Genomic DNA, 17,214 nt, shown 5'->3' with positions numbered 1-17,214 from the left:
GAGGCTGAGGGGAGCCCTGATTGCTGTCTACAACTACCTGACAGGAGGCTGTAGCATGGAAGGGTGTTGGTCTCTTCTTCCAAGTAGCAAGTGATAGGACAAGAGGAAATGCCCTCAAGTTGTGCCAGGGGAGGTTCAGATTGGATATCAGGAAAGATTTTTTTCAGGGGGAGGATTATCAGGCACTGGAATAGGCTGCCCAGGGAAGTGATTGATTCACCATCCCTGGAGGTCTTTAAAAGATGCATAGATGTGGCACTTATGGTTTAGTGGTGGACTTTGCAGTCCTAGGTAAATGACTGGACTCGATGATCTTAAAGGTCTTCATCCAAAATTATTCTATGACTTCTCAAATTACTTTTAAATTTACTTTACCCTTTGTAGGGGATGTATCTCAACTGTAACCATGTTGATAGTTTAAAATGAAACAGCAGGTCAAAGGAAGCCAGGTGAAAGTGTTATGCTGTTCTTGAGGCTAAAAACATTTGCCTAAATGAACACAAATATGAGATTTGCTCTCTTCATCTAATGTGTATTTTTTCCAGGGCATTAAATATTTACAATATTCCTCTCAATTAAGACAGCTTGTGCTTGTCTTAACTAACAAACTCTGGCATACATTTATGGTATTTAAGATTAGAACAACTTTGAGAATTCAAGGTGAAGTTTGTCTCAAGATAAAGTAGGCATATACTGAACTGGACAGTAAACTAGACCAGAAGCTATTGACTAGAATGTCATTGCTAAGCAGATGCAACCAATAGAACTGAAACTTCCTTGATTCTGTGTGAGCAGTCCTGCAGGAATAACAGCTGCAGTTTAACCATGGCTACAAAGCTGGTCTCCTGAAGTCACCTAAGTAGGGAAAAGTTGAAGGCCAAACACCCTTAAATTGTTCAGGTCTGAATGTTCCATTAGTCATCCAGAACCTATTCTGTGATGCCACACTTCTCTAATTGGGCTTTGCATATCAAAGAATCGATTCCAGTTGTCTCAAGTATGTAGCACTGTTGAAAATGCCCAGCCAAGAAGAAATTCTGTCTTAAAACATCAAGTGATCTTGTCTAACAGTCTCAGCTATGGCAAATTAGCAGTAACCTCCCTCTGAAGAACTGTTTTCTAGACCTCCACAAAACTGAATATTCATCCTCATGTTTTTCTATTTTAACTCACTTTGCCTAAAGTTTGCAGGTTTCCTGTAAAGTTACTTGTCATCTTCACATTTTTTACCTCAGGATTGTTCTTCAGTAATACTCCTTTATACAAGACCTTCTCTTGTGACTGTTGTAGTAACTGATGTGAAAATATGGTATTTACATGATTCTGTTATAGCAACAGAAACGCAAAGCTTGCTGTACTCATTAGCTGTGTTAGATGTTTGTATTTCTCATAAACCAATGGAGGAAACAAAACTGGCTGCAAGGCCACTGAATTTCTATAAGTCATTGGAATAACCACTGTGGAGGGGTGGGAAGGGCTTTCTGTAGATCTCCCACTGCCAGAGAATCCCATCCAGTCCCAGGGGTTTGTAAGGTCCAGCTTTAATTGTCTCTAACTTGATGCCACCTGTAGTTTAGGGAGCACATCTCATTCCACAAAGTTCACTACTATGAATAAAGACCTATGTGCTTTGACAAGACAGACTCTGCAAAGACTGGGGTTCAGGAGAAGATATTGAGTACATCAGGTTTGTTTTTTCTGGTGCTAGGTCACTTCATTGATTCAGCTGTTTTAAAACAGCCAAGTCAAGTTCTAATTTTATTTCTGTGTGCTTAGGAAATGCTTTGTATTTCTCTTTAGCAGCCTGTCCTTCCCTTCATTTCTTGTGGACTTCCTGCATTCCAACGCAGTCTGGAGTGATGTGTGCTAGGATCACTGTCCCAAGAAAAAGAAGAGATGAGCTTCAAAGCTAATAGAAGTAACTGCAAGTCTGATGAATGAGGATAATGCTGGTTATTGCAAAGCTGGAGGGGGAGAGGGATTGGCAGACTGCAGAGTGCATGATTAGTCCAGGTAAGGGAACAAGGCAGTTCTGTGTGTCTGGGCACCTCAATGGAATTTCACCACAGGGTGGAAATAGAGCTGCTGATACTGAGCCATTAGAACAGGCATTAAAAGCCACCAAAGAGTGAATCTGCTCTAATACTCGGGTCGGAATAACTCTAGGGACAGGTACTTGCTGTCTGGCTGCTGCTTTGCTGGTATGGAATTATGTGTTGGCAAAGAAATGTTGAAGCTTCCCAACTGGAGCAGTGTAAGCTTAGGTTTCCCTGGTGATAGTCCTAACAGCAATGCCACCAATACCTAAAGGCACAAGGCTTGCAGACAGTGCTGAGGATATGTTCAAGTGTGGAGTTCTCCCAAGCTGTACAGCCAAAACTATGTTAGAGGTGAAAAAATTGCTTCCAAATACACTATGTATAATCTGAAGCTTGTTGAAGTGTTGAAGCAGAGCCTCTGTCTGAAGCCAGAAAGAACAGGATAGTTCAGTGCTGACCTAGTAAGCTCCCAAGTGACCACAATAATGACAATTCAGTAGAAAAGTTAACAACCGAGGAACAGCACTGACTCAGCTAGATGGAGCTAAGCAAACAGGATTCACATGAAAAGGAACACAGAATCACCTACATATTCTTCAATACTCTAAAAAGATATTCCAATTGGAAGAGCTTGCACAGCCACACTGCAAATGTACCTACAGACAAGCAGTTGGAAGAGAATGCTGTCCTTAGAAAGCTACTGAGACAGGCATTTCCTGACAGTTTGTTCCATCTGACTTTCAGTTACATGTTTAACTTCAAGTTAAGTTACACTGGCACTTTTTCATCCTGATGTATTTCAGATTGTGGAATTGCTGGTGGTGGAGTCCATGGGGTATTCTGCATATTACAGTTCAGGCTGGCCTCTGCTGTTGGGGGAGATTGGATTAGGGTAAAAAATTGCTTAGAACATTCATGCCCACAAGGAAGCACTGCTAGAAATGAGGTTTAGCCAAATTTCAAGTTAACTGTTCTTCTTCTTGTTATACACTGTACTTAAAATACTGGATCTGCTGTTCTATTTAACAGAACAAAAAAAATGAAGCAGGCCCTAGAGAGTCTACTGCTGCAGCTGCCTGAGAGCCATATTCTGATACAAATTTTACATTCTCTGTAGCATGCATAGTTTTGCCTTTTGCAATTGCTATAAATTGTAAATACATGTATGCAGTTACAATATGTAGAATCACATTTAGGAGCAAATCCAGACATATGAATATAATAATCTCAGCATTTTTCATTCCTAGATTAGCCAGAACATGAAACCACGTTTGTGCTATGATGTGGTTTCTAATGTAGGTGCTTTACCTAATCCCTAATTTTAAATTATGTAATTTATAAAATTCCTGCTATTTTCTCCATGTACTTTTTCTAGATCATATTGATCCCCTCAGTCCACCACTCTAAATTTGTCCTAAAATACTAAGATTTCAAAATAGCGTGGAAGGTATCTGCCCATCTGAAGACATGCACTGGCATTACTGCTTTTTAAGGCTGGAATGAATGTGCCAGTGCAAGGTTCCTGGTGGTCAAACCAACCCCCAAAAAAGTCCAGTCAGCCCTGAGAGAGGCCAAACTGGATCCTTAGTGACCTTTCCAGACACAGTAAGCAGGGAACAACATGTCCTGTGACTGATACGCATTTCCTTAGCAACTCGTAGACTTCTACAGGCTTAAATGCAACCCAAGATACAAAAAGTGCAACTTCTTCTTCCTCCATCCTGTCTATCTACTGAATTTTATTTTGCTTGCTCTTGAAGAGTTGCAGAAACAATTGCAATGAACAGGAATCCAGGTACACCTATCATATTATCCACAATATGTAACCTAATACTGGCTGACTTGCAATTATGTTTAATTTTCCACTTCTTTAGCAACATTTGAAGATTTTTATACTTAGAAAACAAAAAATCCTTGATTATGATATGCAAGTATTTAACCTCAGCCTAAATTAGAAATCCAATTTTCCAAATTATTCCTGTACTACCCATTTTCCTCAATTAACTGTTACATGCAATTTAATGGACTCAAGTATCACCTGTAAAATATACTTTGTGTAAATATGTAGTTGCTGGCACATCAACTACTATAAACCCCAAAGCAGCAGCGTGGGTTAAGTGAGAAGATGACTGCCATGCAAGATCATAAGGCATATGCATGGCAGACAAACCACACCCACAGACATAGGCACATACCTTACACCTCCTAATTTTCTGCATCCATCTGAGCAGAAGCAAAGGCTTATTAAACAGGCAGCTCCAGATGAGCTCTGTAGTGCTGAACCTTACTTTGAAGGTCTCATTAGTCAAAAATGGGTCCATTCTTGAAGGTGAGTTACAAAACCAGCTACCTCTTCATAGTTTCTTAAATGGTTCACTCAAAGTTTTCATTATGGATACAGTGCTTGATCTCAGTTATCCAGTTTAGAATATTCCATTTAGACATTACCAGTTAAAAAAATGAAAGTTACATGAGCTGCTAGTAGTGTACTTGTAAAACGTGCCTATTTACAAAAACAATGCAGCAGACTTCAGAGACTCTGAAATAAATTCAGATTCCAGAAGCTGTGTGGAGAAAGTATCCAGACACTAGAGAAATACTCCTGCTGTCAGTTTGTCCTGCTGTCTTGATAACAAGCATGTGGAGGTAGAAAACAAAGGGATACTCCTTCCAAACCACCTTTATGATAGATAATTAAATATTAGTTCATTCCATGATCAGAAGTTGCAGGCATCTATGTGTAAGCTTCATGAAGCAAACCCTGTTCTTGCTGTTAAACAAATACACTACTGAATATTAAAACTGAAAAAAACCCAAGCAAACAAACAACAACAACAATAAAAAACCACAAACACCAAACAAAAAACAACCACCAGGTATTTTGTAGAACAACAACAACAAAAAACACACAAAAAATCCCTTTTTAAAACAGTTGAATTTAGAGTCTTAGGTAGCTCAAAGTACTCCATGAAATCATACACTCATTTAACTCACAGCTTATACTGCTATTGATTAAAGAGAAAAGGATGGGGCACTGAGTGGTCATGGGTAATGAGTATTTACTCTTGTAACTTCAGACGCAGGGAACTCAATGGAATGACTTATGGGAACATGTTCCATAGTGGAATTGTAACTGAGTGTTACAGCTCTCAAGATCTTTCAAATTTCACATTGGTGTCAAAAGTAATGGTGCATTTTGAGTAAGATTATCCTTGTCAACCGTAATTCAGAAATGAAAGGGGACTTCAAAACAAACTTCCCTAAAAATAAACATAGCTTGAGAGTGAATGAACTGATAGCATTATTGTTAAATCTATTTGGCCACTTAAATGTCTGTTGAGTCACTAATGCAACTAAGTTACAGTTAAACACACTGCCTAGCTGTTATGCAATTGCATATTTCATCTTTCTAAGAACACTTTTTGTACTCTGTTATAATGTGATCGTGTTCTTATTTCACAATTTAAAGGAAATTATTGTGCAAATGGATCACTATAGCATCACTGCTTTATAACTGCAGATATGTTGATCTATGCCTTCCCATTACAAAGGTGCAAAGTTCTGGTTTGAGTTTGTAAAGCAGCTGTAGTAGTGGAAGTTCTGACTCTACTTGTTTAATTCCCATCTGTTAAATTTCACGGACAAAAGTAAGGTTTTGGTACTTGTTTTACACTGTTAAAAACGCTGTGCCAACAAAGCTTTAAAAGGCAAGAGAAAACCAGCACAGGTTTGGAGAGAGTTGTCCGTTGCAGTTCCAGAGCTAAATTCCATCCTCTTTTCCATGCGCAGACCTACTGTGGACAGGAGTTACACAGATGTAACAGAACAAGACAAAATGTTCCAAGTCCATTTTTCTTGCTCATAAACTTAGAGCAATACGGTGCCTCTTCATCACCTGCTTCTTCCAGAAGAGGCACTGGCCTCTGTTCCTAACAGATTATTCTTTAAAATGCTCTGTCAACACACGCACTGCAGCTTTACAGCCATCTCCAATCCCTAAATTTGAACTGGTTTCTTTCAAATAACTTACTGTGTATCTGTCAGCTTCACTAGACTCATCTTTAACAGCATGTGCTCTTAAGAGTTAGAAAATGTTTAGCTCAATACAAGATCAGATTTCCAACCACAAAATTGGAATCCAGGCTACACAAAGGTAAGACTAGATTATATTTAACCAAGAGATTTCTTCTTAGCAGCTCTGGTATCCTGCAGCCAGAATCCTTAACAGCCTAGGCAGCAGCAATGTACATTTTACACGCTGTTTCAGGATGGAACTTAAAACTACCCAGAAGGCCTAAGCCCTCGAGGGCTGTTCTCTAATGGTAACCCCCTCCAAACTCACTGTGTTCTTGTTAAAGATGTCGCTCTCCTGCTTTTATTTCATGATGCTGTTCTAAAGCAAAGACAGTGCTGCTGCATTATCTGAAAGGGAAACGTGGTTTTATTCAGTTATTAAAGCATTTCAAATACTGTTAAAATATCCTGCAAGGCAAGTATCATAAAGAGTACTCATTGTACATTCCTTTGAGGAGACTTTGAGATTTGTGTTCTTTAGATGCTGTATATTGCCTAAAACCACATTATTAGCTAGGTTATAGATAGGATGCTCTGTCCATACCATACTATGGGGAAAAAAATAAAAAAGAAAATGACTCATTCTCATTGCAGAGAATATATTTTACCTAGAATACTGTGGTGAAAGCTGATGTATATATAAGAAAAAGACAAAGCTACAAAGGCTTCACGGTGTAATTGGTGAAGCTACAGTACTTACAACTGAAGGGTACTGAGCACGAAGCTGACAAGGACAAGTGAAAACAGTACAGCAAACAAACAACCACAGCTGTAATTGTCTGTACTCTTCTATGATTCCTATTGGTTTAAATGTTAGCATTTAATTTGTTCTGCAGTGCTTTCACTGCTTTTAGGCAGATAATAAACTGTAAATTCATAGTTTTTAATATTCTAGTTTTAAGCTTTGTAAGTTTATTTGCAGCTGTACTCTCTTGTTAAGTGCCATGACACGGGAAAGCGGAACAATTTATATTTGTACTTTTCAACTCTTCCATGTAGTGTGCTGCTACAGAACAGGAAGATATGTTTTCTGATTACCTGCTCTCTTAACATTGCAATCTCTTAAATTCCTGAAATAATTAAACTATGCAGACCACCCAGAAGGGCTGGGCAGACAAGAAGTTACAAACTAGTGATTTTCTCTTCAATTCCTGATGTTACTATGTCAAACAGTAGGAAAAAAATGAATCAGCTAGTGGAAAAAATCTACCTGTTTACATTTTTCATTAAGCAAATACAATAAAGACACATAGAGGTCACATATTTAAACCAGCTTTTGTTAAACTGTCCTAACTCACTTTTTAAAAGGAGTAATCCTAGTTATTCCTACTAAATGTGGACAACTGCTATCTGATTGAGCCACTTCTCAGTTTGTTACAGTAATAAAGCTTAACTATGGGATTTTAGTGTAAAAGCTGATCTATAGATATTTGTTTCCTGATCTTCTAGATCTCTATCAAGTAAAGGCATAAATGTGTGTGTGTGTGTATATATATATCACAAATATACTTCTTCATATGCAAGAGAAATACGGCAGTACTATTTTTAAGCAACCACTGCTTGTCCAGGCCAAGAGTTCTCAAAAGATGTCATTGTCTAAAACAAACACTTACATAAACCTGTTCAGAAATCAGAGGGGGTAAGCGGAGGGTACTGCTTGGTATGATTCTGTGTGTATTTATGTGCACATGTGTTTGTCAGAGAGAAGAACTAACACAGGAATATGTACAGAAGGAACAGAGAGCCAGTCATAGAAGGGCACAGAATATGACTCCCAAAAGAAAGGCATAATGATAAAACTATTAGGTTGAGTGCTAATTGAAAAAAGAGTGGAGGCTCTGAACAAGGGAAGTCTCTGCTTGATTCCTTCCATGTTCAGAGAAGCAGGACTCTGTCTACTGGTTTTTTGCAGGATTGTATACAAATCCCTAGCGAATTCAAAAGATTTAGGAAAAAGGATAATTAGATCACAAAAAAATAGATAGTTACAGAAACAGATGGTTAGTCTATACTGAATCTCTCAAAATATTATATTTTTTCAGTTTATATGATAGTGACTCAATAAATTATTATAATATCTGTATCCCACATGTAATACATCTTTTAGATACAAAATGAATACATACTTCTCTATATATTATATAATAAATATGGAAACTATAAACAAACACACAAAATATAAATTATTCTAGAATACCACTTTTGTAACAGTTCGTGTCTTTTTATTTTTTATTTTTGGAATCCTTAATTCTCAAGATTGTTCAAGACTCTGAAGGCAATTTAAAATTATTTTGAGCACTCAGTATCTGCAAATCTAACCAAATTGCTCTCCAAGAACCATATGTCCCATACAATTTCTTAACGGACCTTTATCTTTCTGCAAAACTATATATTTTTAATGCATCTTTTGGGATGGAATGGGAAGATTTGAAGTTATGCCTTTTGCAGATTCCTTCCACCACCACAAGGACCCTATAAGAATATGAGGAACGATTCCCCGTATGCTGATAAGAATACAAATATCACATACGTCTCCCCCTTAAAGAATACGCCAAGTGCAGCCAAGCTCCCGAGGAACAACACATAATGAAGGAATAAAGCATAAGGACAAGTTGCCATACCATCCAAAAGAGACATGTAGGATTTTACTGCACTGATAAGCATCCTGGAATACAATACATCATCTGAAACTACCCAGACAGACAACTGTCTGTTTAAACTCTTTAAAGACCAAATAGGAATGTGACATGACCTATAGGTCAATCTTGAAACTTGGACTTCTAGGGAGTCAGTAGGTCTGCCTGCAGGAACGCAAGTCCTTACCCTTTTCATGATCTTGTAAACCAGGTATACAGTATGGAAATAAGGATATTCTGCTTCACCTGACAGAGGAGCACCAATGGCAACTAGAATGTTAGAAAAGGTGGCAACATGCAGAGGCTGAATTAAATGCTCCTTCATTAGTAATTACCCTGACTTCCCAATATAATGAGGATTCTTTTCATAAGACAGTCTTAAGGCTACATAAGAATATATATATGTATCCTAAATTAGGTCAAGAGATCTGAACTACTTACCCCCTTCTGAGTAACCAAAATGACATCGATTAAAGTTACTGGCCTAAAGATGTAAAGGTTGAATCTTTTTTGAAGTTTTTTTGCTGTCTCCAGCAGTGAAAATACTCATCACAGTATCTCACTTCAGTGCTATACTAGGATTACTTTTATAGTTTCTAAAATTCTTGAGAACGCTTCCTGAAAAAAAAAAGATGCAGCTGGGGAATTCCAGAGAAGCAGCAAAGCCAACTAAATGAATCATTTACTGCTGGTCACTGTGTTTATCTGCTAATATGGAAGAACTGATTTGAATAGCACAAAAGAAGGCAGGGAAGAAAATTATTTGTTGCTTCTAGTCACAAATTCAGGGCTCTTGCCTGCTAATTCTGAGCTGATTAGAGAAAATGAAGTAAAAGAGAGATGCTGGCAGTCAGCACTGTTCTTGTTAGCAATGCCAAAACTGGCCATTCTGAAGCTCTCGCCAAACACACAATCCCTTGCTCAGACTAGTCCAAAGCTGGCCTGGTATCAGCAGAATCTTTCCATCTGGATTGCTCCCAAAATGAAGATGACAGAAGGGTGTTTGTAATGCTTCGCCTTGCCTTTTCTGCTTTCCAGAACAGTGATGGCTGAATGAGCTTCAAGAAACTGAGATGGTGCCAGTTACACATCATTATATGTTTTAACACACTGAATATGAGGGAAAGCAAGTCTAAGGTGCTACTCTGTAGTTTCTGCAATGGGAAAAACTTTTCTGCTTCCAAGTGCACAGTGGGAGTGTGCTTTATTCTAGAATAATTACTTAAAGACAGAATGTCTTTGGGTTTGCCATAATATCTTTTTAAAAACTGTCCCCTCAAAAAAAGAAAGTATTTTGCTATCTTAAAACTGGTACCTGGTAATTTTTTTTTCATAAGAATATACGTATCTAAATGCCAACATAAACTTCTATTTGTTAAAACAGAAATCTCTTACTCCTTCACAGTATAATCCTGAGTCTATGATAAATAATAAGATGTTCAAATCTGACCTTTGGAATGTCATGTTAAATCCTTTAGGGAAAATAAATCAGTAATATCAGATCAAAACACAGATATGACAGCTTAAACATATAGGCATCTTCTCTCATCTCCTAAAAATCTATTGCTCAATTAGTGTGAAGGCCTTGACAGATAAAGCAGTACTTAATAGCAATCTTTTTTTTTAAAAACTCATGTAACGCATGTTCAGATGAATTGCTTCAGCATCAGTCACCATTCAATGAATGATGTTTTATTCAGTATATATATTCAGAACGCAAGAACTGCAATTAAAAAGTTATGAAATTAGTTACAAAGGAAGGTATAAGAAGCTTTCCCACTGGGCACCTAGTACAAATACAACACTTGACTGTAAGAGCAGAATTCAGAAAATAAAGTCCTGAGTTAATTATAGGTAGAGGGCATAATATATGTGTTGCTGCTGATGGTAAAAAATTATCCTTAGTGTAAACAAAATGCCTTCAGAATCCCCAAGAGAGCAAATCAAAAGAGCTAAAAAGGCTAAGGCAAACAGAAATCAATATTCTCCATTTTTATTGTAGACCTGTGCAGAGGTACTCAAGTCTATCCACCATTCAGAAATCCACAAGAGAAGATAGAAAGTCTCTTCTCAAAGCAGATCTGTACAGCAAGAAAAAAAAAAAAAACCACAAATCAGCAGTAAGTACTGCTGAGGCATTTTCAGACGGCTACTAACTACCACCCTCCAGAGCTGCATAGGTCCAATTTGGAGTCTTCACTAACAATGGCATCTCCCTTTCTCAGTTGCTTGCTGGGAAAAAATGAGCTATGCTTCCCTGCAAATGTAAGTAATCAAGGATGGTAAGGTCTCCAAGCCTTAAGGCTAAAAGATCTTTGGTTTTTAAAAAGGTGGTTCATCTGCTTTTTTTTTTTTTGCGTGGGGAGGGGAGGCAGGATGGGGGAAATATTTAAAATTACCCTTTTTAAAAAAAATAATCCACTCTGGTATAGTTTAGAAATCAGGAGTGTACATTCCTAAATATTGAAAGTATCGCAAGCTTACTGTAAACTAAATGAGACAATTGTCAGCATTGATTTTTTCTTTTTTAATAAAGGCAAAAATCTCATTGACACCAGCTGTAGAAATACAAGAGAAATTTTCTCAAACTTCATCTCCTGACCCACATTTCTGTCTAGCTTACAGACACAGCCATGTCTTTGCTCTATTCATGCTTTGAGCCAGCTGGACATAAGACCAGCTTCTTTCCAGAAATCATGTGGCCACATTAGCACAGTTCTGAGCCCAAACTAATATATTCTGCCTCGCAGCCAGCCTTATTAACTCACACTCAGCAACACATGAACCACAGCTACAGAGCTGCTAAACTGGAGCTTGCTCCCAGCTGGCTGGTTCAGGGCACAGGCAGAGTGAACGTGTCACATCCATCCATGTATCAATAGTTATATACCCTGAAACGACCTTAGGTATTGTGTGCTGTAACAAAAGCTATTTTTAAGAATTGGTTCTCCAAATAATTGCACTTCAGTTACATAATATAAGCAAAGCAACTAAATCTTATAGGATATGCTAGTGTGAGTTTGTGTCAACATACCCACAAGAGTGTGGCACCTGAGCATGCCTATGAACCAACTTAAAATAACTGAACAGATGCACTAACTTGCTTTAGTTTTTTTCATTATCATTGAAAATATGTACAAAAATCTACATCTTGTCCTGTAGCAGGAAATTGATACTCTCTAGAATGCTTCTATATTGCCATCTAATACCTGTGATCATGCAGTTTCTGTTGTGGTACCTAAAGCATTTGAAACAGCAATACATGTAAAAACCTTAAAAAAGAAATCCAACTGTCATGGGAAAGATTATCAGGTTGCCTTGCTTTCTAAAGACATCATCTATCAAAAATGAAGCAAAACAGGAAGGTAAGAATTACTGAAAGAATGTGGTCAACCACAACTACTTCATTCTTTCAGCTTTTTGCTTGGCATTTTTGAACAGTGTTCCTCAAGCAGTGGAAATGGCAAGTGTCCGTTGCTAGAGATTCGGGTCCTTCCCTGTTTGTTACCCTCCCTTCCTCTTGAAAACAGAGGTAAGACATGTTGTTGTTTTTAACTCTGATTTGACCCAACATGCTTTAGCAGTGCAAAAGGCTGGTTTCACATTTCCTACATAATTTATACACTGGTGTTAGTGTTTATCCTCCTTCCCTCAAATATCTAACATACACAGTATTGCACTATCCCAATTTAAACATGTTATTCTCCTATTCTAGGTTTTAGGGTTTTTGGTGTTTATGGAGCAATAGACCTTTAGTTCTTATAGAAATGCACACACAGATAAACGAGTCAGTGCATCCTTCTTTTGGTTGTACAACTGGACTTCTTTGTTCGACTGTTCTTCACTATTTCCTACCTCACCTTTGTCAGTTCTGTCCTGTTCTTTGAAGATATAGAATACATTTATGATTTCACCCACTTTGTATGAACAAACATTGAAAAACCAACATTCTAACACCTTGTAGTAATATCACAGTAAGAAAAAAAAATTCATAGAGCATTTACCCTCAGGCTTCAGCAATATGATTCTTAGTTTTTATACTGGGTGAGAAACACCTTCTGTAGGTCAGCGGGCATACCTGCTGCAAAAGCACTAAACTACCAGGAATTCAAAACTGCTGCCAAGTTACACTTCGGTAAAAGCCTACTGAATTAAGACTGATGTTTCTGATGCACGTTGACTAATAAGTATTTTTTATTTCCTGCACTGTAAACCACTTTGGCAGTTCTTGAGGTGTGTAAAAATTGCTTTTAACAGCATTTCACTAACAAGCAAAGCGGTGTTCATGTACAAGGAAAACAAAACACAATTCATTAAAAATATTCCACTTTCATAACAAGCCCTGGGAGCATTGATCAAAATCAGTAAACAAATATGAAACAGAAATAACCTTCTGCTTTTACATAATTGTATGCAAAAAAAATCCAAATGCCCTTTGTATCAACTTGTTTTAAAGATATTTTAAACAAGCATAGACAGGTCAGCTGAGATTAAATAAGAGCTTGGCCCTGAAAACTAATGAGTATTTCCAGTGACCTTTGAAGTCAAGGCCATTTGAGTGCTTTCAGCCCAACAAGTGTAAGAATTTACATCTCGGTAAATAACTGATACCAAATTATCTGAGGTCATGTAAAATACTCCAAACATTAACATTTCATAAATCAGCAAATCAATTCTAGAGATAGAAATGCCCTTCTGACCCAGCTGGATAACAAGTAACAAAATTTACTCACCCAGCAAACTACTGTAGGATCATCTGTGTCCAAGTCTCCCTCCCAGCCCCTCTTCTCCCTCCTTACAGGCTCTTACTACGCTCATTGCAGGACAACTGAAGTGACACCATCTAGATTAAGAACTGGTGGAAAAGAAAGGTCTCCTTCACTCAACTTATTCCTTTCCTCCCTCCTACAGTACCACATCTCACTCCACAGTCAGAGTAGACACTAAACAGAATAAGCACTATGGAAATAAAGCACACCTTACTTTGCCCTACTCTTCTCTGACTGTGCTTTGTCTAATAGAGTTGCTAGGGTTTCCTTACATAATCTTTAAGGAGCTTTTTTTTTTTTTTGGTTTCCGACATCCCTGAGCTAGTTTGGCTTGCAAATTCCTAACTGAAGAGGTGTAGCAATGTAGCTGCAGGGAAATGAAAATCACCCTTGTAATACTATGAGCAAATTACTTTCATCCTGGGACTGAGTTATCTTTGTAACCCTGGCTAGAGACAGAAAAACACACCAGTCTGTTACAAGCTTTCTTCTACATCTCTCTGCACCTTACAACACTGTATTATTACATTTAGCCACTTCACATGGTAACATTTTACTAAGGAGTCTCTTCTGATATTCACAGGCAATCACCTTTTGCTACATCATCAATTTTAGTTACACTTCCAATTTAAAATAAACCCAGAAACTACAACAGCCTTCTCCTGAGGTGGTCAATCCAGCAAATAATACAGATTTATAGACCATATATCCGTACTCTGTGTGAGTGTGTATACACACATGTATGATCTATTATAATCTTTTACATACTAGATTTTGTTAGTTTTACATAATACAAAAGGTTTACAACCAGAGGCACTCACAGTCTAAACAGACAGACAGATAAAACTCAAGAATTTAAACAAAGACTCTATCTTACCCTGTGTTTTTACAAAACATTTAACCTTTTACTTAGACAGACTAGTGCTGGGGCCTCACAAAGAAATTAAGTGCTCAGGAGGGAACAGAGAAAGGGCAATTGCCTTCTGCAAAAGGACTGAGAAGGAATTCCAAGCATGAAGATAAACATCAAAAGAAAACAGAAAAAATGAGACAAAGTAGAAAACCAGAATTTATTCATTATGTGTTTCAATGAACCTTCTCTGATTTCCTGTAATGTACCTTAACCACAATAACATTTATTTGCTAAAATAGATAGTCCAAATATCTAACCCATGGACTTGCTACAACTAAAATATGCAAATGACAGGGCCCAAAATAAAATACACATTAACATGCTTAAATTGCAAGTGAGCCCACCGTAACTAGTGCATACATACTATGTATATTGACCTCAAACACGATCATTTATTTTAAATTTACCATTTGGTCATCACTGACTCAAACTGACCCAAGTGCCACCTAGGTACGTGCCTCTGGCAGCATGCACACATAGATCTGTTCAGGCACTGACATGATTGTTAGCTGAGGCCTCAGAAACCCAAAACCTGGATCCACAAAACATGTATTTCCATATTTATCTTATCAAGTAGTTCAACCTCCCTGGCAGACTCTGGGGACAGTCTCTGGAAAGAGAGAAGTTGTTGAAATACTCTTGCCAGGTTATGATAGACGAAGCAAACCACTAATGCCCACAGCAAGTTCAGCTTGACAATGAAGTAACCTCTTTTAAAATACATTTGGCGCTAATGCACCAACAATTTCCCATCATTCAACTGCATGCCCTGCCTCATGATAACCAGGAGACTGAGATTAGCACAGATTCTACATGACACTCAGGCTAGTATAAAAGCAAACAAATGTACTGACTCCTTCATCAGCAGTTCATGCCAGCCTGTTTTGCACAGGCTGATTTGACACACATTTATGTTCTTGTAAGGGCTTCCTGTAGTTTTAGCTAAGTCACTTAACCTCCTCCCATCTATAAAAAGAGAATTACGGCATTCACGTAACATTACAGAAACGTGGTCAGTTCCGACAATTAATTTTTAAATATATATATTCGGCATAGAGAGTTTATTCTGATTTATTCAAGCAGAACTTTTTTTTTTAAACAACAAAAATTTCACCTTAAGACAGGAAGACCTGGTGCAAAAATGTAACTGTGAAATACAGTGATTTAATAGAAACCAGTAGTTAAGAACTATTAAAAGACTGGGTTTACTACACATGTACTCATATTATACAGCATAAATAAGATCAACCAGCTAAACTTAACAGCATTTACATGCAGCTTTAAAAGTTAGACGCTCATTAAAAACATCTATCAGAAATGTTCAACAAGCTCTCTAAGCATAATTTTATTTATCTATCTCCTTCTAGTGGCAGAACATGAAATCAAATACTCAAAAACTTTTTTTTTGTTATTTTCTAAAACCCTTTAATACAGCAGCCCACACCAATCAACTTAACAAGCTATTATTTTAAAATATCTGATAATTAACACTTGTGATATACCAAACACCTGTTCCACAACTATAATCCCCTGCAGTCAAAATTCAAGCCTTTGCAATTTTTCTAAGAGGTAACATGCCCCAGCATATTTTTCTGTATTTAGAACTAACCTAAATTGCCACCACAGCAGTCTGCAACATTCTAAGACAAGATCTTAAAAATACAAAAAAACAAAAACAACACTAAAAACACAAAGCTTAATAGGAAATTACACGAAGCCTAAAGCTGGCTTCCCAAAGAGAAATCCTGCTAAACTTACTTGATATGTTTAAAATCAGTGATTTTTCTAGGAAAAGGAGAAACGCATTGGATCACACATATCTGGACACTGCTAAGCACCTGATATGGCACTACACCGACATTTATTTTTATCTTATACGAGACTGAGGTTAAGTAGAGGCTGAAAGAAAATCTACAGTGAACTCCCTTGGGATCAGTTTTTATTTAACATTTTGACAGAATGAGTAGGAAGACACTTGGCACAAAATCAGAAACATAACATACAGAAGGAAAAAAATGAGATAATTACATTACAAAATACAATATAAAACTGAGGATTATGGAGTGCAACGTCCTGCACTTACAAAGAAATAAATTAACAGGTTATTTCAGAAATCCTTATCAGATGGAAATCAGATGAGAGTGTATTCAAACCTGACAAGATAAACAGAAAGAATAAGGCACAAGCCACGAAAATAGCAAATACAGTTTAACCATGCACAAAACAAAACATTTCCCTTTCTTTCACTGAAGAAGGGTCTGGCAAGATTTAACCTGCAATGGTGCCTATAAGGCCAACACACAAGGAGGGAGACAAGTGGCACAGGTGTGAAAACGGGATACCGGGATGAGGAGGGAAACCCGGACTCTGTCCAGCAGAGATGAGGCGCCTGGTTCGACCTGGGAAACGAGGCCGGAGAAAGGGCTCTGACTCTAGCAAGGTCTGTGGAAAACCTGAGGTAGTGGGAAGTGCAGGCGAGGCGGCACCAGCAGAACAGCTCGCGTACACGGACGGTGACGGAGGATGAGGGCGCCCGCTTGATCAAAAGCTGCTCAGGGCCTGGAAGGCGCTTCCTGCCGCAGCCGCCCCCTCTGACCCCCAGAGCCCGCCCCCCCCAGAAACACCTCCTCCCATTGGGTTGCCGTTCCTCCCCTCCCGCTGCCACAGCCCCGCATCCTACCGCGGTCTCGGGCTCGGGCTCCTCCCCAGCCGGGCTTCACCCTCTTCGCCCGGGCCCGGCCGCTCCTCACGTTACACCCGCCAACGGTCGCCGCGGCGCGCGC

General features: G+C 38.3%; 1 long non-coding RNA gene across 1 annotated transcript in view; it reads right to left on the bottom strand.

The window, feature by feature from the left end:
* LOC136100461 (uncharacterized) overlaps positions 1-17,176 on the bottom strand; it is a 62,292-nt gene extending 45,116 nt beyond the window's left edge. Inside the window, exon 1 of the long non-coding RNA XR_010651190.2 lies at positions 17,112-17,176. This is a non-coding gene — a long non-coding RNA (uncharacterized lncRNA). The remainder of the gene's footprint in view (positions 1-17,111) is intronic.
* Between the last annotated feature and the right edge of the window lie 38 nt (positions 17,177-17,214).

Source organism: Patagioenas fasciata, chromosome 3 (genome assembly GCF_037038585.1).
Source record: "Patagioenas fasciata isolate bPatFas1 chromosome 3, bPatFas1.hap1, whole genome shotgun sequence".
In the NCBI taxonomy this organism is placed as follows: Eukaryota; Metazoa; Chordata; class Aves; order Columbiformes; family Columbidae; genus Patagioenas; species Patagioenas fasciata.
This window is presented reverse-complemented; position numbering and strand designations above follow the sequence as displayed.